Genomic DNA, 22,879 nt, shown 5'->3' on the forward strand with positions numbered 1-22,879 from the left:
CTATCCATGTGCTTTCTTACAAAGCAAGAGTCAGACAGCTGGAATGAAAATCTGAGATTCATCCAGGTCCTAGGCTACAGATAAAGTAAAACCATATGCATGATATATGTGTCTGCGCAGAAACTTTTCAGTTTAAGTTCCATCTACTTTTGGTTTTGTCGGTTGTGCTTTTGAGGTCTTAATCATGAATTCTTTCCCTAGATCAATGTCCATGAGAGTTTTCCCTAGTTTCAGGTCTTACTTTGAGTCTTTTTTTCTATCTTGAGCTGATTTCTGTATACGGTGACAGATAGGGGTCTAGTTTCATTCTTCCGCATCACGGTAATCCAATTTTCCTAGCAACATTGACTGAATAAGGTGTCCTTGTACATTATTTGGGTGATGGATACACTGAAAGCCCAGATTTCTTTTGCTTTTTTTTTTTTTTTTTTGAGACAGTTTTACTCTTGTTGCCCAGGCTGGAGTGCAATGGCGTGATCTTGGCTCACTGCAACATCCGCCTCCCAGGTTCAAGCAATTCTGCCTCAGCCTCCTGAGTAGCTGGGATTACAGGTACGTGTAACCACGCTCGGCGAATATTTGTATTTTAAGTAGAGATGGGGTTTCGCTATCTTGGCCAGGCTGCTCTCGAGCTCCTGACCGCAAGTGATCTGCCCACCTTGGCCTCCCAAAGTGCTGGGATTAGAGGCATGAACCACCACACCCAACCCTAAAAGCCCAGATTTCACCACTGAACAATATGTCCGTGTAACAAAACTGCACTTGTATCCCTTAAATTAATACACATAAAACATTTTTAATTAAAAAAAATCTGATCCTCTCTCTCTTTCAAGTATCAAAAGTAAAAACATTTACTCCATGTACCAAGAGGTACAGAGAACCTGGCTCACGAGGAAAAAATATTTGTAAGCTCATTGTACAGTGGAAGGATGATGACATAACACTGATAACTGTGAACTTTAAGCAAAGAGGTAATTAACTGACCAACAATCACAATCATTTACGAAACAACTGCTCTGCCAAAAGCCCTGGATCTAGTCAGAGGCTGTACTCAGCTTCTTCTGGGTCAGGCAGACGGATAATCACCCAACAGATGACAGTCCTAGTTTAGCAGGCTCAAGGTAAGGTCTGCAGGATCTGACACACCAAGAATTAGTGGAACTTGTCTATGGTAGTTCTGCAGAGCTACCACATCAAGGATGGCACCGTATAGTCTGTATTTTTAGGGGCAGAAAAAAAGCAGAAAAGCATTTACTAGTATCATCTGAAAGTAAAACAAAACAAAGACAAAACAAACAAAAAGATAAACCTGTTTTAGATAAGCAAAAGACAACCCAGTCGAACACCTCTGAACAGGCACAGATAAGCCAGAAAGAAAAAGCTAGCCTCCAAGTCCAAACTTGTCCAGATCACATTTTAAACTATTTCAAGTGCGGATCTAGTATGTCATAGTGTGTCCTACTTTCCTTCAACTGCAGGTGTAACTTTGCTACTTAAAATGTTCGGGAACCCAAACCTGCACATATCCCAAAGTGATGATTAATGTATCAGTTACACTAGTGAATACAAAACTTTCATTTCCACTAGGAAAAGAATCTCTAATATTTCACTGAGAGCTACACAAGGATCGTTACTTCTTCCTGGTTAACACCTAAACATAAGCTGCATTTAGCCTAAACCAGTGATTTTCAAACCTCATTTATTTTTTTGAGATGGAGTCTCCCTCTGTTACCTAGGCTGCAGTGCAGTGGTGTGATCTCAGCTCACTGCAACCTCTGCCTCCCAGGTTCCAGCGATTCTCCCACCTCAGTCTCTCAAGCAGCTGGGATTCCAGGCACATGCCACCAGGCTGGGCTAATTTTTTAATATTTTTAGTAAAGATGGGGTTTCGGCATGTTGGCCAGGCTGGTCTCGAACTCCTGACCTCAAGTGATCTGCCTGCCTCGGCCTCCCAAAGTGCTGGGATTACAGGTGTGAGCCACTGCACCTAGCTTCAAACTTTTTATTTTTTAAAAGCTGTGAAATCCTTGTTTCCAAAGGAATCTTAGGTGAAATATAAAAAAGATAAAAACTAGCGGTGCTCAGGTTGAAAGAGAGGAAAAAAGGTTCCCTGCCACCAGTACCTCCAGGAAATAGTCACTAATCTAAACTAAGCCTGTCATGCAAATTTATGCAAAAGTGGCAGGTTACAGAAATGTAGAATCTGGGCCTAGATGGCTACAGAAGAATTTTGATAGTTTACTGAAAATCTTCACCAAATAACATTAGTCTGATCAAGGTATGAAGTGATAAGGAATCCACAGTAAACCTAAAGGATCAGAAAATAAAAGTTTACAATGTGATTTTTAGAAAAACATTTCTACCCTAAAGTTGTAAAGAAAAACACACTCTCTTTGGGATTATCTTTTACCTGGGGTTGGGAGAAGAGAAGAGTGTGGAATCAAGGGCTAGAAATGATGGCTATTACTAGTGAAGAAAACGGCAGCTGTCAGGATGGGCACCATGGCTCATGTCTGTAAACCCAGTACTTTGGGAGGCCAAGGCAGGCAATCACTAGAGGCCAGGGGTTCGCGACCAGCCTGGCCAACATGGCGAAACCCCATCTCTACTAAAAATACAATAAAATTACTTGTGCATGGTGGCACATACCTGTAATCCTAGCTATTTGGGAGGCTGAGGCCTAAGAACTGTTTGAACCTGGGAGGTGGGGGTTGCAGTGAGCAGAGATCACGCCACTGCATTCCAGCCTGGGCAACAGAGTGAGACTCTGTCTTTAAAAAAAAAAAAAAATTGGGAGGCCGAGGCGGGCGGATCACGAGGTCAGGAGATCGAGACCATCCTGGCTAACACGGTGAAACCCCGTTTCTACTAAAAATACAAGGAAATTAGCCGGGCGTGGTGGCGGGCGCCTGTAGTCCCAGCTACTCAGGAGGCTGAGGCAGGAGAATGGCGTGAACCTGGGGGACGGAGCTTGCAGTGAGCCAAGATCGCGCCACTGCACTCCAGCCTGGGTCACAGAGCGAGACTCCGTCTCAAAAAAAAAAAAAAAAGGGTAGCTGTATTTTCTAAGTTAATAAAAATTAGGAAGACAATCAGGCTACTACGATATAAACAATTTCATTTTTTGATAACATCAACCCAAGTAACTATGTAAGAATTTCAGACCCTTGATACTTAAATTACTCCAACTGATGCTGATGCAAGAATTTTTACACATATCTTATAACTCCTACTGGGGTTTAAGAGTAAGATTTTTGAGGTTTCTTTAAACCAATGATCTAACTAAAAAATGTTAAGTTATGCTGGCAATTTTCTAAGAGGGACAAGCATCTGATTTTCATGAACAGAATCAAAGCATCAGTTAACCGCTACCTGTGACGACACTTTTATTTAAAGAACAGATTTTGTTATGTCTCTGTGGAAACATTCAGTACCTGTTAACATAAAAACTAATCAGAAAGAAAACATCAATCCTGGGAAAACAAAACAGAGGGGTGTGTGTCTAACCTAACGGTCTGCAACTGGGCCTACAGCGGAAAGCTGGAGGAGGTGAAGGAGAGGATTCTGGCCAATAAATCCCTGGCTATGAGAACTGACCAGGACAGAAGTGCACTGCATTGGGCAGGCTCAATCAGACATACATAAATTGCTGAATTTTTGTTTCAACTTGGAGTGCCAGTAAATGATAAATACTACGCAATATTGGTCTCCTCTTCAGACTGCTGTTTGTGCTGGCCAGAATGAGACTGTAAAAGCCCTTCTGGAAAAGGTGCTCAAGTGAATGCTGTCAATCAAAATGGCTCTACTCCCCTACATCATGCAGTTTCCAAAAACAGGCATGAGATTGCTGTCATGTTACTAGAAGGTGAAGCTAATCCAGATGTTAAGGATCATTATGAGGCTACAGCAAAGTACCGGGCCACAGCCAAGGGTAACTTGAAGATGATTCATATCCTTCTGTATTACAAAGCATCCACAAACATCCAAGACACTGAGGGTAACACCCCTCCACACTTAGCCTGTGATAAGAGTGAAGAAACAAAACTGCTGGTGTCCCAAGAAGCAATATTTACATAGAGAAAAAAGAAGAAAAGAAACCCCGCAAGTGGCCAAAGGTGGCCTGGGTTTAATACTCAAGAGAATGGTAGGAGATTAAACAGCTTGGATTTCTTCTTACTTTATATGTTGTGATGCTGTCCCCAGTGTCCTGGAAAATAACGTACTTGGGCACAAGACATCATCTGCAAATGTTCTCTCACCTTCAAAGTCTTACAAACATGTTGACTATTGTTCCTGTTGAGGTTCTTGTTCTAAACTTACAGCTTGCTTTCCGGGCAATGCATAACTATTGACATTTTCTACTGTTGTCATATATTCTTGTATACTGAATTTCGGCTAATTCTGAGTAAGTGATTCCGTGGCTGTTGTGAATCTTCAGTACCCCCCGAGCATGCACCTTGTATCACTCTCTGAAACAGATTAGCTCCAATAGCAACAGGCTAGTCCTTCTGCTAGATGGTTCTAGATGGACTCCCTCCGTGATGTTCCTCCATACAGTTAAACATCCTAACTTGTTTTTCAAGCTCACTCAGGCCTATGGCAAATATTATTTTTCCCCAACCATGAGATTTTATTTTTGTGACAGGAGGAATATTTACATACTTTAGTGGACCACATTTTAAGTTGGGGGTTGTGCTCTAAAGTAATGAAAAACAACTTCCCATGTACATGTGTGTTTTTTTTTGGATAAGCTTTCCCAAGATAAAATGTATGGTTTTTAAAAAAGAAAGTTTTAAAGTACCTATATCAAGTCTTCTTATATTGAAAAAAACTCAAGCTTGTTAAAATGATATGTAACAAAATATATTGATCTGTATTTCAGAAACTAAAAAATAAAATGTTGAAAGAAAAAACCATCATTCTTGTATTTATGCATTTTCTTTCCTTCCTACCTTTCCCTCAGTAACATATTTAATACCTGTCTATATCACTGAATCAAAAACTGTGGTCACAGTAAAACCCTATTTCTTCTTATAGCCAATAAGCCCTTATTGTTCCTATTTTAGGATTTGCATCTGAAGTAGTGAACATATTTTATTTTATTTACATGTGCCATTAAGCCCTACATTTAAATCAAACCAGTTGCAAAAAGGTTTATATATTTGCATTTTAAATAATTAATCTTATACAGCTTTGCTTTAAGATTGAGAGCCTACAGCCAGTCTGGAAATAATCACCCCACTCAATCTTTTTCTAAAATACACAGCCCTGAACAGAGGTAGCCGATTTCCATTCTCCTGTAAGCTTGGGCAAAAGAGCTTCCAGATGCCGGAAACTCTTCATAGAAAAGCAGCTCTGATGCCTCCTCCTTTTCCTCTCCTCCCTCCCCAATCCACAAAACACATAATTCTGACTATCCAGGGCAGAATGATCTTCTGGATTAGTAGATAAAACTGTGCAGCAAGAGAGAGTTAAGAAAATAAAGTTTAGTCTCCTCTTTCCTTAAGCTGACTGGAAAATGTACAGTAGTACTGAGGCTAAAAAGGCGGGTGAGGGAGTTAGAGAACCAGGAAGATTAGAAAGAAAACTACTTTGTAAATGATGACACTTATGTACTGAAAGCTAAATCTGAACAATGAACATCAATTATATTGCCTAGGATAATCGTATTATAACACTCTTAATAAACATAAGCAGTTTCTGTATTCTTCTATTTTTACTAACTTCACTGGACTTTTACTATTCTCCCAGTATGACAATGAAAGATAACCAAATACAAAACTGCCTCCAAAAATAAACATTGATTTTCTTCAAGTTTTTAATTGTTATCAATTATTCTTTATAATTTTTATAACCGTTTCTTTAAATTTATGCAAGGCGAAACATGGTATTTTATCTAAATACAGCATTCCATACAAAAATGTTTAGTCAAAGTAATATTTTTTGTCACTTTCCATCAACATGTGTGAATCCTTTCTAAAAAAAAAACATGCTCTAAAAGATTGTTGCCTGATCACCTCAAGTGAGAGGGGGCACAAAATCCCACCAGGCAGCTCATTCCACACTGGACAGCTTTACAATGTTGTGTAACCTGCCCATAGCTCTCAGGCTATAAATTCCCCAGTCACATGACAGCCTTTCAAAACTTTAAGACACGCCCCTCTTCTCCCAGTGAACCAGGATCAGTTCTTCTCACCATTCCTTCCGTGATCTCACAGGCCCCTCTCCAAAGGATAAGCTCCAGCTTGTCAGTCTCCCCGGTTCCCTGGATAAACTGTTATTCGGATGTGACATATTCAGGAGATGTCAAGTGAGACAACACTACCCTAATTCTGGACATTATTTTTCAATTAATGCCCCTGAAAAGTGCATTTGTGTCAGTGGCATCCATTTCATACATACGACATAAAAAATATTTTTTAAAATATGCAGTGCCTTTTCAGAGTTAGCTTGTTCAGCTGGTGAGGAAAAAGATAGTTTGGACTGAATCTAAATCACAATCACCAGTCTTCAGTGTCTCCTCAACTGCAGGAACACAAGCATTCTGTTTCTGAAATGAGGGTTGGAAAAACAAAACCAAAAACGAAAAAACAAATGTCCAGTACAGGCCTTAGGAAAGTCAAAAGACTGAGATTCATCTTCCAAATCACACCATCAACTGAACTCCGTTATGAAAAAGCAGCACTCTGAATCACTGAACCCAAGGGTTGCCTAATCTAAACTCTTCTCATCTTACAAATTAGCAGCTGAGGTGAAGCAACTGCTTGCCCATGAGCGAGCTGGTTCTCAAGGCCACCCTCCAGACCTAAGATGCAGCACTCCTCTCATTACCCATGCAGACCGAATTCTATCTCTGACATTCACTAAAAACAAACAGCAGCATGTTCCCTACACACATCTGCAAGTGCCAGAACTTCAATACCCAAGGTTGAAACGGTCTTCAAAAATTAAAAGGCTCAGCCAAACCAGCTGAAGCAGTAATACAGAGATTAAGAATCTGTACATATCTCAAGTCAGTCAGATGGTTCTATCACATCCAGAGAAGAAAGAATTCAGCTCTGAGGACACTTGTCTTAAATCACTCTTACCATCACCATGGAGGTCAAGAGTCACTAGATAGTCACATCTGAATAATTTGTTTCTATCAAAATCATAAGGGCAGTATCTTGTAAAATGAAAACCATAACCTTGATATCCTTAAATAACAGGCCAGCTTTTCAAAAAACAGATGTATCTTATGTCTCCCCTTTATTATTTTCCCATTGTTAATCCTCTAAGCATGGTTTTCTGAAAGTCCCTTGGGAAACTACAGGCTTCCTTTTTTGAAAGGAGGGAGTTGATAGGAGGCTTCTCTGTTCTCAACTACCTCCAGGCTCCAGTCAAACTGGGAGAACAGTTAAAAGTCCAAAAAGTTACATAAGCAACTGGGAAGCGGGAACACAGGACCACACATAAACTTGTATATCAACGTTCTCAGCAGCATTATTCATAATACCCCCAAAATAGGAACAACTCAAATCAACTGATAAATGAAACGTGTTTATATCCAAATAATGGGATATGATTCAGCCATGAAAAGGAATAAAGTACTGATACATGTTCCAACATGAACCTTGAAAACATTATACTAAGTGAATAAAATCAACCACAAAAGGCCAAATATTGTATGATTCCACTCATGAGGTACTTAGAATAAACAAATTCATAGGAATAGAAAAGTAAAATGGTGGTTGCCAGGGGCTGGGTAAAGGAAGAAACGGGGAGTTATTAACAGGTATAGAGTTTCAGTTCTGCAAGATTAAAAAAGGCTAAAATGGTAAAGTTTATGTATACTTTACAACAATTAAAAGTAAACTCATTCTTTTTTTTTTTTTTTGTAAAGTGATTACTGGGAAATTTAAGGCAGCAGTGTTGATTAGGGAACATAATTTCAAGAGCAGGGTAGTCTGGGTTCAAAATCAGGGGCATTTCTCACTGATGGGTCTCTTTACCAAAATGTGAGTATTAGGCATTTGTTAATATTCCCCAGAAAAGGACAGATCCTCTAGAACAAACCGTGGACGTAACACAGCATTTTGAAGGTCTATACAAATTTCCAGACCATTTTTAACACTATAATCATTTAATATGAGTAGTAATACATTAATGGAATCTAGGCGGCTCCAAAACCTTTAAGTACTTAAAGAAAAAAAAAAATGGTAGCGAGTTCACGTTATTGGCAAATCTGCTTCACTCCAAGAGGCCAGGGACAGTGTATTATATTACTTTTGGCAATGAAGGCCCTGATTCACTCTGGCTTAACTAATAGATTTAATACAGCTGGGGTTCCTTCAGTGAGCCATTCAACTACTTTGTTTTGCAAACTTGAGCGTGTGGCAGTAGAGAAAAGATCTTCAGAGAATTCCCACATGTTAAATTTTCAAATCACCTTAAGTTTCCGCTACCAAAGCAGAAGAGCAAGAGAAGAGGTCCTGGGAAAAATGAAATGGAAAGCTTTTGAAAGGTAACAGGATGAAAAATTTAATTTTAGTACTTTAAGGAAGTTTGTTTTCTCTCATGCTGGTGTAGTTCATTAATAGCAAACCAATAATCTAACGGTAAACAGCCTGGTTCATCACATTACCTACCAATTATACAAAAATTATAATCACACTGTGATTTAAAAGTTTTATTTATTTTAAAAGCTCATCACAGGTGATCTCAGAGATTTAGTAAAATACAACCTGAAATAGTTAACAGATATGGCTGGCATTTATGTCTATAAATTATTATCATTACATATTATCTTTTAGCACATTCATTTTCCTAACCTCAATTGATGGACTAAACAGAACCCTTAAAATATGCAGCAGGACAAGGGTGCCATCTCACAGGTGTGGCTCCCAGCTCCCAGCACTTTGGAAGGCTGAGGTGGGAGGACTGCTTGAGCCCAGGATTTCAAGACCAGCCTGGGTAAATATAGTGAAAACTCTACTTAAAAAAAAAAAAAAAAATATATATATATATATATATGTATATAACCAGGTGTGGTGGTGCAGGCCTAAAGTCCCAGCTACTTGGGAGGCTGAGGTGGGAGGATAGTTTGAGCTGCAGTGAGCTATGATGGTGCCACCATACTTCGGCCTGGGTTACAAAGGGAGACCCTGGGACTTTGCTTTTTTTTCCTGCTGTATCTCTAACATCTATGTCAGTGGCTAGAACAAAGCGGGCACTCAACAAATGCAGACTGAATGAATGAATCCCTGCCTAGAAAAGGCTTACAGACATGACATCCAATAAATATTTGCAGTAAAAAAGGCGATATATCAGATGTGTCACAAACTAAATCCTAGGCTGCTTCATGTTTAGTTCATTCTCAGCAGGAAGGGTGGCAACAGCTGCTGAATTGGGGCCACTAACTTAGGTGGAGAATCTGCATTTATTGCAAAAAGCTTCTGGCGCAGGTCCAGAGGCCAGAAAGCAAGGTGTTCTAGGAACTCCCTCCTTAACTCCACTGAGTCAGAATGGTTGCTCTGTCAAGCTTCTGAGTAATAAGGAACGACATGACTGGACAGGCAGGGTGAGGATAGGATGGGGACCCTGAACATGAAGCTGGAGTCTGCTGCCATGTCTGGGAGGCACCGAGGAGATGCTGCAGATATCAAAGTACAGAACGGACATGATTCTAATGGCACTTTAAGAGGATTAATCTGGGCCAGGCATGGTGGCTCATGCCTGAAATCACAGCACTTTGGGAGGCCAAGATGGGCGGATCACCAAGTCAGGAGCTCGAGGACCAGCGGGGCCAATATGGTGAAATCCCGTCTCTACTAAAAATACAAAAATCAGTCAGGTGTGGTAGTGCATGCCTGTAGTCCCAGCTACTCGGGATGCTGAGGCAGAAAAATTGCTTCCATCTGGGAGGCGGAGGTTGCAGTCACTGCACTCCAGCCTGGACAAGAGAGCCAGACTCCATTTCCAAAAAAAAAAAAAAAAAAAAGCATTAATCTGGTTGTATTCAGCAGGTTCCATTAAGAAAGGTCCAGAGGGCCAGGCGTGGTGGCTCACACCTGTAATCCCAGCACTTTGGGAGGCCTGACCAACATGAAGAAACCCATCTCTACTAAAAATACAAAAAATTAGCTGGGTGTGGTGGCCAGTGCCTGTAATCCCAGCTACTCGGGAGGCTGAGGCAGGAGAATTTCTTGAGCCCAGGAGGCAGAGGTTGCAGTGAGCCGAGATTGTGCCACTGCACTCCAGCCTGGACTCCATCTTTAAAAAAAAAAAAAAGAAAAAGCCCGGAGGAAGTCAATTAGGTAAGAGTAGATACCAGCCCTACCCAACCCTCAGAATCACCTGAGGGAGCTTACACCCATGCCCATCTTCTCAATCTGAGAGGTCTGAGAAACCATCACTGCCTTAGGTATGAGATAATAGGATACTGTGGTGATAGTAAAAGGAGGAGAAAAGAAAAGGTTCACAGGTGAAGCTTATAGCCTTAAGTCAAAATTTGTGCCAATAATACTATTTTTATGGACAAAAATTTACCCATCAGCCATATGTAAAACAATTTACACCTTATAACTTCAAACCTCCTTAATAAGAGATAGGATGACATAACACAGTAAAGCTTTTATTTGTTATAAAATAAAGATGCGATGCAGTGGTCCACCCTACAGTTGGACAGATCTGTATTTAAATCCTCGCTCTGCCACTTACTAGCTTTGTGATCCTAAACATGTTATTTAACCTTTAGAGGTCTGTTTTCTTATGGTATAAGCAGAAGGACACTATCTAATTGTTTCAATGTCAGAGGGATTAAATGAGATGATGCAAGTTAATGCTTAAGGCAGTTACCATTATTACCTTAAACCAGATGAGACACTAAAATAATCACTTTGAAAATTCTGAGTTCACACCAGGGCATAACCTCTCCAAAAAACTCAAACTATTATGACTGAGAATCAGATGTGGTTGCCATAACAACATCTGTTCTTGTACACATTACAATGTGCTACATGCACAGTAGTGTTTTTATATAATATTTTACATCTGTGTGAGCCATTCATACTCAGGTTAGCATATTCCTAACTTTACAAGCTCAGTGACACTTAAAATATTTATGCAACAGAACATCTGCAACTATCTTAAACAAACCCAGGTGACTTACAGTTATGTAGAAACATAAAGCTGTCATCTCGATTTTGCATATCTTATGTTTTAAAAACTATGTGGAGTCACTGGTCTTTTAGGAAGATTTGCAGGCTACAAGACTGGTGCCCACAACCGGAAAACTGCTACTGTGTTGTTGCTTATCCTGATGCTTTCTGTATTCAGATTTCAGGCAAGAATTCTAGCAGTGACCACCAGAACTTCCAGCACACCAGTAGAACCAGTTGTTTTCAGGTGGAACTCCTCTAACAGTTTAAGCTATGTATACAAATAGAGGGAAGATGATGCCTGAGGGACAAGGCGACAACTGGGCAGTCAGAGGTCTGGCCTCCTGACACTTCATCAATTTAAGAGTTCACCTAAAATTGTATTTGAAAGCCGGGGAAGATGCCTCAGTACTTAAACAAGAAAAACAGACTGAGGATCCTTTATAATATACCAATCTAGATTTAGGAAGAGTGTGAGGTGAGGAGCACTTCCCAGTTTACTTCACTCTAAACAGGTATGGCAGCAAGGCAGGGACACAGCATAGAGTGATTCCAGCACTCCACTGCCTACATAAGAACTCCACAGGCATACAGTCACTTGCCGTCACTGTAAGCGGACAACCTGGCTTAAGACCAATGTGAAAAAGGGAAATAATTCACAAGTAGCCCTTAAGGAGTGTTTCAGGGGAAGACTCTCAAACTGTGTTTTTCCTCTGCCTTCACACCACACAGAAGTCGTGAAGTCGTCCTCTGTGACCAAACATGTGGGGTTTTTTCCCAAGCAGCGGACACCAGCTGAGTGTCCTAATTTGGTTCTGACACTGTCTACCTGGATATAGTGTCATATTCAACAAGTTGGGGGCTTAGTTTAACCCCAAGACCGCTCTCTCCTTCTTCAGACACCAATTAGAAGTCTGGGCCTCCCGAACTTTTGACTTGATGCTTCAAGCTGGGGTTCCCAAGACCCCCTTCTTGAGTTCTATTAATTTGCTACAGCATCTCATAAAACTTGGGGAAACACTCATGTTTACCGGTTTATTATAAGAAAAAACATAAAGAAAAGCATAGGGGCACTGGGCTTCCGTGCCCTCCCTGGGGGCGCTACCCTCCAGGTGTGTTCAACTATCTGGAAGCTCTCTGAACCCAGCTCTGTTTTTGTTTTTCTAGATGGAGTCTCACTCTGTCCCCCACGCTGGAGTGCAGTGGCACAATCCCAGTTCTTTGCAACCTCTGCCTCCTGGCTTCAAGCAATTCTCCTGCCTCAGACTGCCGAGTAGCTGGGATTATAGGCCCCCACCACTATGCTCAGCTAATTTTTTTTTTATTTTTAGTAGAGATGGGGTTTCACCATGATGGCCAGGCTGGTCTCAAACTCCTGAACTCATGATTCGCCCGCCTTCGGCATCCCAAAGTGCTGGGATTACAGGCATGAGCCACCGCGCCTGGCCTCTCCTGGGTTTTTATAAAAGCTTTATAATGCAGTCATCTCTTCTTACCTCCCTTCCCTGGGGTATAGGGCAACACCCTCTCTCTAGGGAGGGTCTCAAGACTCACAATCAGAAAGCTGGGTCAAGATTAGAGTCTTGCCTTGGGGCAGGTGTAAAGCGAGAGCTGAAGGTCAGAGATTATTTTCTGAGACCTAACGCAACCCTATAACAAAACATGGTAATGGGGTTATGGGGTGGGGAAGCCAGGAACCGTGGTGGATGAAAACCAGTATGTATCACACCACCACGAGAGGACACATAGATTATGTCCATTTATAAATTATTTCAGAAGCATGCCACGTCTATCTAAATGACATAAAACGCATGCCTAGTCTTTCCATCTAAACAACATAAAATGTTATTTTGATCCTCTAATAATACATTTTTTATGCTCTACCAAAACTACTCAGAAATAATTTCCCACAATAGGAAATATATTTCTTTCACCATTCTTGAGTAACAATTTATTTAAACTTAGAAAAACTATTCAAGTTTTTCTAAGCCATCTCCCAGGATCAAGGCTTCACCAAAGGCAGCTTTTCAAAAGCATTCTTGTACCAGGTTTTGCCACTTGATGGCTCACTTTTTTACAACTTCCCCAGAGAAGTTTTATTTGCATTTTTCTTGTTGCTGTTTTTATTTTTACTTTTTTTTGAGATGGAGTCTCACTCTGTCTCCCAGGCTGGAGTGCAGTGGTGCCATCTCGGCTCACTGCAACCTCCGCCTCCTGGGTTCAAGCGATTCTCCTGCCTCAGCCTCCCAAATAGCTGATACTACATGTGTGTGCCACCACACCAGGATAATTTTTGTATTTTTAGTAGAGACGGGTATTCAGCATGTTGGCCAGGCTGGTCTTGAACTCCTGACCTCAGGTGACCCGCCAGCCTTGGCCTCCCAAAGGGCTAGGATTACAGGTGTGTGCCACCACGTCCGTCCTCTTGTTGCTGTTTTTAAGTGTAACTGATCTTGAAGCAGGATTCTGAGCACTTCTTGCATTTGGATACTCCCAGTCTTAGCTTACTTCCTTCACAAGAGCAAGGATTCTGGCAACCTAAATTTGTAATTCCAATTTAAAATTTTAATAAATTCCACCATATTTCCACTAGACAGGAGTTTCTTCAAAAGAAACCACTCAAAAGGTTCTCAAGTCACCAGCTTCCAGCAGAAAGCTGGTGACAACCAGTTACAGGTTGTCAACTGAAGCACAGCCTTCGACAAGCTCTTAAATGGAGCACGAAGGATTCAGAAAAAGAAAGGGTAAAAGCCAGCAATTATTTAACAAAAAAATAACTGCTCAGGAGAGACTGTCTTAAACTAAAAAACTGGGAAAAGGGAACATAAAGTTTCTTTTTCGATCCGTATACAGTTAACTTCAAAGCAGAAATATGCTACTCCAATTAACTGCCAACTGCACAATTTATACCCAGACCCTCCCTACTGGGGGTGTGGCTAGCTTCTTTAAATGTAGACACCATTGGGATCCTTGGGTGTAAGCTCACGTGGAAGCATAAAACCTCACTATGAAATGGGAAGCATTCATGTAAGCCCCCATGAGCCAAACAGCTTACAAGAGCACCATAAAGGCTTGTGTTCCAAGCACAGGCTTGGGAACCAGCCCAGACACATTCTGTGGCTCATTTCATCATTGTATGTGGTAGTGTCTTGATTTCCCTACTTGTGAAACAAGGATGGTCCTGACAGAATTGGGAATAGTTTATAAAGTGCTTAGAAAATAAAACGGGCAAGCCATCACAATACTATCATCCATAAAGGCCAGTCAGGGGGCCTTTACACTTAAACAGCACATCCTTATTAAAGCCATCACAGTCACATGAGAAGTGACATATAAACACAACCCACAGCTAAGTGACTCAATTACAAATCTATACCCTACTGAAGAGGGTATTAGGATATACAGATTCATTTTTAATTCTAACAGCTGGTCAAATAATGCACGACTCTTTTAGATGTGTATGTATTTAAATTAAATCTTTAACTGAAATCTAAAACTGTGGCATATATTCAGAGCAGCCTTCCCTTTGTAAACTCTATCCAACGTTGTCTATACTTTCCTCTTATTTTCTAAATCTTTATTTCTAGAACACTATTGAAATTCTTGAGGGGTTCCAGGATTTCTCTAGCTGGCTGTCTTGGAACCAAGGTAGGGATCAATAATACCAAAGCTTGTGAGTGAATCTCAGGGAACTCCTAAAGGCAGAGGACTGAATTAATACACAGAGATGAGAGGACCCAGGACTAAAACAGTAAGATGAATTTTGCATTTTTTATTGACTAGAATAAAAACGTGTGCCCTGCAATCAAAACTGTCACTTTCCATAGTTGGCTCAAATTTTATCTGTGATTTCCTACACACACACACACACACACACTCTCTCTCTCTCTCTCTACATAATCAAGTTGGCTTACATATACCAACTTGAGAAGCATGATAATACGTGAGGAGAGCCTTGTCACTCCAGTGAAGCAGAATATGAATTCTGACTTAAGATGACCCCAAACTGGCAGATGGTAAAGGTAGGTCATAACGTAACGCAGGTGTAAGGAGTACTAAGACACTGAGAGGATGAAAGAACATAATCATTCTCTCCTCACTTTCTAATTAACAGGATCAAACAAACAACCATGAAGTCACAATGGCCACCTATGATGGGCAAAGCATGGATGGTTTATCTAATACAGTATCTCAAGAGTCAAAGTGGAAAGTGCCAATGTAAAAACAAGAAACAGCTTTTACATTCAAAATATCAATTAATTAGCATGGGGCTTTGGTTTATATCAGTTTCAAACACCGAGTTTCCAAACTGACAGTAATGTACATGAGCAAACTATGACATCTGATCCACAGTTAATATCACAAGCTCTTACAAAGCTAGGAGAGGGGCTGGGCACGGTGGCTCACGCCTGTAATCCTAGCACTTGGGGACGTCAAGGCAGGCGAGGTGGATCACCTGAGGTCAGGAGTTCAAGACCAGCCTGGCCAACATGGCGAAACCCCATCTCTACTAAAAATACAAAAATTAACCGAGTGTTGTGGCAGGCACCTGTAATCCCAGCCACTCAGGAGGCTGAGGCAGGAGAATCGCTTGAACTCAGGAAGCAGAAGTTGCAGTGAGCTGACATTGCGCCACTGTACTCCAGCCTGGGAGACAGAGCAAGACTCTGTCTCAAACAAACAAAAAACACAAAAACTAGGAGACGAAAAACTTTAAGTTTATCCGATGCTAATAACAAGTCAAGCTCTGTGAATCTAACTATAATTAAATTATTTACACATAGGGGAGCAACGTTTCTCTTAATGTACCTGCTTCTCAGGCAAGAGAATGAAGGTTAAACTCCCATTGAAAGTATTTTACCTTATGTAAGACGTAACAGACTTTATGACACTCATTTAAAGTAAAAGTCCTTTGGAACTCCAGGTTGAACAAGTAGCTTATTAACACAACAGTCATGGGTACTTTGGTGTAAACCACAATAATGCTTCTAATGTTGTAAAATAAAAACTTCAATTTTTTTCTTTTATATCATTTTTAAAATCTTTATTTCACTAAGATTTAAATAGGTTACTTGGAAAAAATATGTATAGAAAGTTTAATTCTGGTACGTTTTTTATTACACTTAGATGTATTGTCCCCAAACTACATCTCAAAACTAGGTGTACTTTCTCCCAAACTACACCTGATACTTGAACTTTTCATCTGTATTTAATAATATGACAATCATTTCCAGCTCTAGAAAACCCACATGTATTTTATGTGTATGTGTACATACAAACACACACACACCCCAATTATGAAATCAACTGGCCGAGGTCTATTACAATTTATGCAATTTTGTTACTTATATATGATTCTCAAAAGCAGCACAAACGCTGAAGTTTTTCTTTTTTTTACCCTATGAAGCATCAACCCCTACTTTCTCCTTTACAAAACAGCTCTATCTTCCTTAAGTTGCAATTTTCAAAATAAAATTTGTAGCCAGTATCATCTTATTCAACCAATATACTGCTGAGTATTTTAGTTTTAGTACTTTTATTAAAAAGTACTAACTTTTTAATACTTTCAAAACTTGTAAGTAGTTACAAGGAAAGCAACAACTTCACAGTATGCTTTATATACCTATGCTTTTAATAATCAAATATAAATAATAAGCCATTTTCGTCTGATAAAAGTCTACTGGTTGGTTACCTGCAAGTGGTACCAAAACAATCTGTTCAACATTGTGAAGTTCTTATTTTAATATAAATAGTATTAAAACTCTTCCTGCACTCTGGCATAAGGAGAAAAAGATAAACTTAAGCAAAGCAAAGCAAAGCAAATTCACAGCAGGCATGTCTAAAATCTACGACGACTTCCAAGGTTGGAAGGGCCAGGGATGATTAACAGATTTTCAGCCCAATCTCCTATATTTTCTATATAGGGACTATAAGAACCAAAATCAAAGAGGTTAGTTTCAATATATAGCAGCTCCTGATAAGCTAGTCTCAGGAAATTTTTCAACAAAGGCCAAGATAAAGAAGGAATTTCTGCTTAAAGTTCAGTTAAACAGAATACCCATTCCCCACACTCTAGTTAATTGAGTCTTTTACTATACTTTAATGAAGTATATAGTTTACCTACTATAAAAATTCCAGTCTTCAAGCCCAATTATTTCACTTTTTTTTTGGTAGAGACGGGGTCTCATTATGTTGCCCAGGCTGGTCTTGAACTCCTGGCCTCAAGCGATCCTCCTGCCTCAGCCTCCCAAAGTTTTGGGATTATAGGCGTGAGCCACCTTGCCTGGCCTCACCTTATTTTTTGAGTGTTAAAACCAAGAAACCTTTGAAACTGTACAATACATGCTTTCTAAGAGCTCACAGCAAGTTTTCCTTTAAGGGAAAATAGCTGTTACCACTTAGGACCTCATTCAACACTGTATCTCATTTGCCAAATCAAACAAAAGCCCCTCGACAATCTTCATTTCAAACATTCCCTCAAATAAGCTGCCTTCAAATTATATGCTCATTTTCAGAACTTAAATAACTGCATATAAAACACCAAATAAAGATCAAAACTATACCTGTCTACAAATACTATACAGTATTTAAAAATTAAAATAATTCCATTTAAATATGTTTTTTTCACAATGACTAAGAAATTGTAGAAGCAATGTCTCTAGTCAAATACTTGTACCAAAGGGCCTCCTTTTCACTCACCAAAATGTTACTTGGTAGCAATTCTCCAATGAAAAATTCTCCTGTTAAGCACCAACTGGTTAACTAGGTATCAAAGAATACACCCATTCCATTCCCCATAAACTTATCTTGTGTATTTATGTAACATACTTGTAACAAAGTCTTAAAGGTACCCAGAAACATCAACCACTGTCAATCTTTGGTAGTAAGAACAGGTTCACGGAAAAGCAGGTTTTCATCAGACATTTAAGGCTTTTAGAAGCTTAGCAACTCTAGAGATAGGGTTATCAAAATAATAGTAACTGAATACTTATACTTTATACACAAGGGTGTAGAATGCAAATGATTACAATATTAGCATCTGTAAAAATTTCTTTAAAAAGCTGTAAGTCATTTCTGATGTTAATAAGTGTTCAGAACCCACTACTGCAACCAGCTCTAACCGGTTCCTTGAGGAATGTGGCTAGGCTGAAATTTTGGAAGTGTTGGTTTTGGTGGTGACCAAGGAGGAGGAAGTCTCTGGCTTCCCTGTTGCTGCAGTTCCCACCCTCCAAAATGAATATACCCACCGGTGTGAATTGACAATGTGGTCCAAAGAGCAAGGCAGGAAACGGAGTCCAGATCCTCAAAATGGTAGTACAGGGCATAACCACTAGGCCACCTATCAGTTCAGTACAAAAAGTACAACCCTGCGCATCATGGTGTAAAAGCTGGGGCCTAGGTTTCGCACTGTGCATCTCACACCTATGGAAATAACAAGAGGAGTAAAATCTATAGAAATCAACACACCCTAGGAAGGTGGGTGCTCACAGAAGACTGGTATCAACATTTTTGTAAAGGTGGTTGGCTGCTGGGATAATGAATGGCAATTACAAGTCCAAATTTGGAGGGAAACGAAATTTTTACAATCAACACTTGAGTTCGACAATGAAGAACCTAACATGGGCTTGATGTTTACCAACAAGGCTTTGCAAATCATGACACCCATCTACACACTTATAACTATTACTACCCCACAAAAATCCAACATCTCTCAAGAATGATTTTTAATTCTCAAAGAATTGGAAAGATTTGGCCTATGAAGAAGGGAGTTAACCAGCAATGCCCCCAAACCTGTTACTTTCAGGTTTCAAACCTTCTCCTTTACCACCAGACTTAGGAAAGATATGGTGACACATTCAAAACTTGAGGTGGAAGAATTCCAGAGGAAGGGAATCCGAACCAAGGATGTGCCAAGGTGATTCGTCAAGAACAAATGTGGACTAGGGGCCAACAGTTTTGAAAAAGTAAAAGGAGAAAACTTCTGAAATGCAGGGTGGGCTCTTTAAAAGAAGTAAAATCACTGCTCTTGACTCACTTAATCCTTCGCCATGTTGCTGTCAGCTCACCAACTAAGTGCGAGTGTGTCTTGCTGGGCCCATTTTCCCATGGTCTGTAGAAGGCGCTGTGAAGCACATCCTGTTCTAGCTCGGGGGCCCTTCCCCCCTCTGCAGCCTTACCCAGTGCAGAGAATGCGCCCCCTACTGACTCCAACACTCATCGCCTTTAGCCGACTTGGCTGCGGTGCATTTTGGGTGGGGGCTGGTATTTTCTCCATGGCCATAAACCAGAAGCAACAATGCAGATTTCTAAAGAAACTGTATCAAGCTATCCAAGAGATTTTTTTTTTTTTCCATTCTGAAGGTTCAAGATACAGGCACAAGAAGCATCAGGGATGGGAACTGGGTGTGTGGGGATGGACATCATTAACATGGCAAACACTGAAACAGTTTGGTTCTTTTTCCCTCCTAAGCCTTTGTCTGTGAAATGGGGTTATGGCAAGAAGTGTCCAGAGAAATTGGTAAATGCAAGAAGATTAAGAAGACTCGTGGGTGTGTGTGGGGGGTGTGTGTGTGGCTAAAAAGGATATCAGACCTACAGTCTTGGTCTTGGGCAGAAGAGGAAGAGAAGCAATCGCGCCTTTTCCAGCAGACAGGGATCAAGGTTGGGGGGGAGGGGAAGGCAGGCAGGCCGCCCAGAGGAAAGAAGAGGTGAATACGAGGGTGTTCACAAAAACTACTCCCCATTCATTACATTAAAAGAAGATCTTTTTGCAGCTCTCTGGGTTTCCATTTTCTACCATCATACTGCAAAGTTGGGGCTCAGAATGTTCGAAAGAGGTGCTGACCAGGCAGCTGAGACTGGGGAAAAGGGATGGTGGTGAACTGTGGTCAGGATAGGAGGGAAGCTGGCAGGTTGGGGAGGAAGGATTGTACAGGGGAGGCAAAGACTTTCACTCCATGCCATGCATGCTCCCCGCCCCCCCCCAACCCCGTCCCCCCTCCCCCAGGTAAGGGTGGGCAGACCTGGCAGAAGGCTCGTTACAGGCATGGGGGTGTGCGTGGGGGGGGCTCCTTTTGGGGGTGGGGGGCGGACAGGATTAGTTCCAGGGATGGGAGAAGCTCGGTTCTGGCTGGGGGCGGGGTGGGGGAGATGCCCTTAGCTGCAAAAGCTCCCGGCGGCCAGGCAGGCTGCTGGCCTCGGTGGGCTCACGGAACGGAGAAGGGGGTCGGGCTGCAGGAGGAGGCGCCTGGACCTCCAGAGCAGAGTCGGGTAGCGGTCCGTGCCGGGACGGGCGACCGGTCCGCGCCGGGGTGTGCAAAGGAGCGTGTGTGTGGCTGGAGGGCGGCGATGCGAACAACAATGCGCCCGCGCCCGGGGCCGGGCTGGGCTGGTGGCCGCGCGGGCCGGGGTCGAGAGGCAGGGCAGGGCCGCGGGTCCGCGCGCGGCGGCACCGGGCTTACCTTGACTCGGCCTCGAGGCGCGCGCAGGGCCGGCGTGCTCGGGGGCCGGACAGCGGCGGCGGCGGCGGGCGGATGGCGGCGGCACAGCGGTGGCGACAGCGGGGAGGGCGCGCCCGGGGCCTCGTCGCGCTCCGGCTCGGCGGACTCCGGCTCGCGCCGCGGCCGCGGGTGCTGCCGGGGGGCGCGGCGGGCGCAGCAGAGCGGCGGGCGGCGGCGGCGTCGTCGAGCGGTGCAGACAAAGGAGGGGCGGAGGGAGGAGACGGAGGGTGTGGGAGAGGCGGCTTCACCGGCGCGGGCGGCGGCAGCCGCGCTCCTCTCGCTCCTCAGCAGCGGGGACCGAGAGAGGGAGCTGTGTCTGAGAAGACGCCAAAATCCCCCTTAGCGCTGCCTGCGGGAGGGGGAGGGGGCACAAGATGGCGGCGGCCGGGGGGGCGGGAGTTCAGCTCATGGATCCCGGCGGGCGGCGGAGGGGAGACCGGGCCGGCGGAGGCGGCGGCGGCAACGGGCGGGGAGGGGGCTGATCCCGCGTCTCCCCTCAGCAGACAATACAAGCGCCTCGGACCGAGTCCCCGAACCTGCCCTAGCCAAAATGGCGGCCGAGAAAGAGCGGAAGTGACGTAAGTGCCTCATTAGCATAAGAGGACTCATTGTCCAGCTAAGTAGGGGGGGCAGTGGAGACAGCACCCCTAACCCCTTTTTCCCCGGGGGGGGTTCCTCTCACTCCCACCTGTGTTTGCACCTAACTTTTCCTGAGGGAGGGTGCTCTCATCACCCCCACCCCCGCCTGAGGGAAATTATATAATCCCCACTGAAGGGGGGAGCTCTCGCGAGAACCAGGCGGATTTGCCATTGACCCACTAGGAGGCGCCGCGGATAATGGCCGCAGTGCGCTCCCGGGGCCCGTGTGCTTGGCGGGCGCCTTCCTCTGGCCGCAGCGCCGGCGGCGGAGGCAGAAGCAGCGGGCCGCAGCACGCCCAGCACTCAGTCAGGTGGCCGTGCTGGGGATCCCTGCGCGGGCCCAGCTGGGCCTGGACTACATCTGGCGGGAGGGGTGTGCGGGGCGGCCTGGGGCGGCTCCACGTGCTCAGATGCCCGCGCTTCCACGGCTGAGAAGCGGCGGGAAGGCGCCGGGACACCTGGCCGGTCGCCCCTGACGCCTCCTTCCTTAATGAGGTGTGAGGGCCTCGTGCTTCACACAGCGACTTGAGATGAGACACAACCCCATGGATGCCTTAGCCCTTCCTAGTGGGGTATTCGGTGCAGAGGGGCCGAGATTTTATTAAGGTCCGCCGTTACCCTGTGAATTGACATTCTTCCCAGTCACAGGATGGACTCTTCTCTTTGACCTGAATTTAAAAAAAAAAAAAAAAAAAAAAAGGAATCCTAGTGCCTTGAGGCCACCCAATTGGTGAAACTTCAGGATGAGAAGTGACGTTGCCAACAGGCGCATTGGCTCTCTGCACGATCCTTAAAACAACACACTGTAGTCCCAGGGACATAGCTTTTGGTCCTCCCGCAATCTGGGTAGCATAAAACAGCACATGGTTCCCTTGTAAATTTAGTTCAATCCCAACCAATACATTATCTCCTCAACACGTTTGAACCAACCTTAAAAGGTTGGTTAAAGTATCATTATGATTTAAAGTATCATTGGTTGGTTAAATGTATTGACAAATAATAGATGTCAATAGTGAAGAATTAACCAAGCCTGTTTCCTTAATATGTTGATTTTTATGTAAATACACCTGTCCTTTGCTGTTTCTTTACATTTCAAGTTAACATAGTTTCAGGCCATAGTTAACATCCGAAAATAATCTGAGTTCGCTGCTAGTATAAATTGTGGTTACACATAGCTGTTCAACGCCTAAGACTTCAGTTAGCCCTGTTTAACAAACTTTTATACAACACATTTCTGCAATTGTGATAAAATGTATCTTTAAAAACCAAGTCAGTACTTCAAGGGAAAACAGCTGAAAAAAGTCGTGGAAAAAGGAGTTGGGGCAAAGCATTTGATTCAGAGAACTAAAGATAAAGAATCTAATTACACACTGCAGAAGACAGACAAAAACTAATGAAATAAAGTAAGTTTAAGTTTAGTTTTCCTTAGATATACGTAGATTCCATATAGTGATAATACAAATACAAAGGGAAAACATCTGGATTTCATCTTTGGCCTCATTTACAAAGCAAAATGGGATGCTGAATTCAGATGTAAATATTTAATTTTACAGTGTTTAAGCACCAGATTTACTACAAAAATGCATCTAAATATTCCAGATT

General features: G+C 42.6%; 1 protein-coding gene and 1 pseudogene across 3 annotated transcripts in view; one reads left to right on the top strand and one right to left on the bottom strand.

Moving 5' to 3' along the window:
* The window catches only part of ADNP (activity dependent neuroprotector homeobox), a 41,682-nt gene extending 20,695 nt beyond the window's left edge, over positions 1–20,987 (bottom strand). Inside the window, exons 1-2 of one of the 3 annotated variants that reach the window (XM_023184159.3) lie at positions 20,600–20,987; positions 18,386–18,560 (exon numbers count right to left, since the gene is read on the bottom strand). The gene's annotated coding sequence lies outside the window, so the exon portion shown is untranslated. The remainder of the gene's footprint in view (positions 1–18,385; positions 18,561–20,599) is intronic. The other 2 variants (XM_023184161.2, XM_023184160.3) reach the window with 2 other exon arrangements.
* Positions 2,457–4,377, top strand: LOC111521029 (annotated as a pseudogene).
* Positions 20,988–22,879: the final 1,892 nt, after the last annotated feature.

This window comes from Piliocolobus tephrosceles, chromosome 20 (genome assembly GCF_002776525.5).
Source record: "Piliocolobus tephrosceles isolate RC106 chromosome 20, ASM277652v3, whole genome shotgun sequence".
Classification (NCBI taxonomy): domain Eukaryota; kingdom Metazoa; phylum Chordata; class Mammalia; order Primates; family Cercopithecidae; genus Piliocolobus; species Piliocolobus tephrosceles.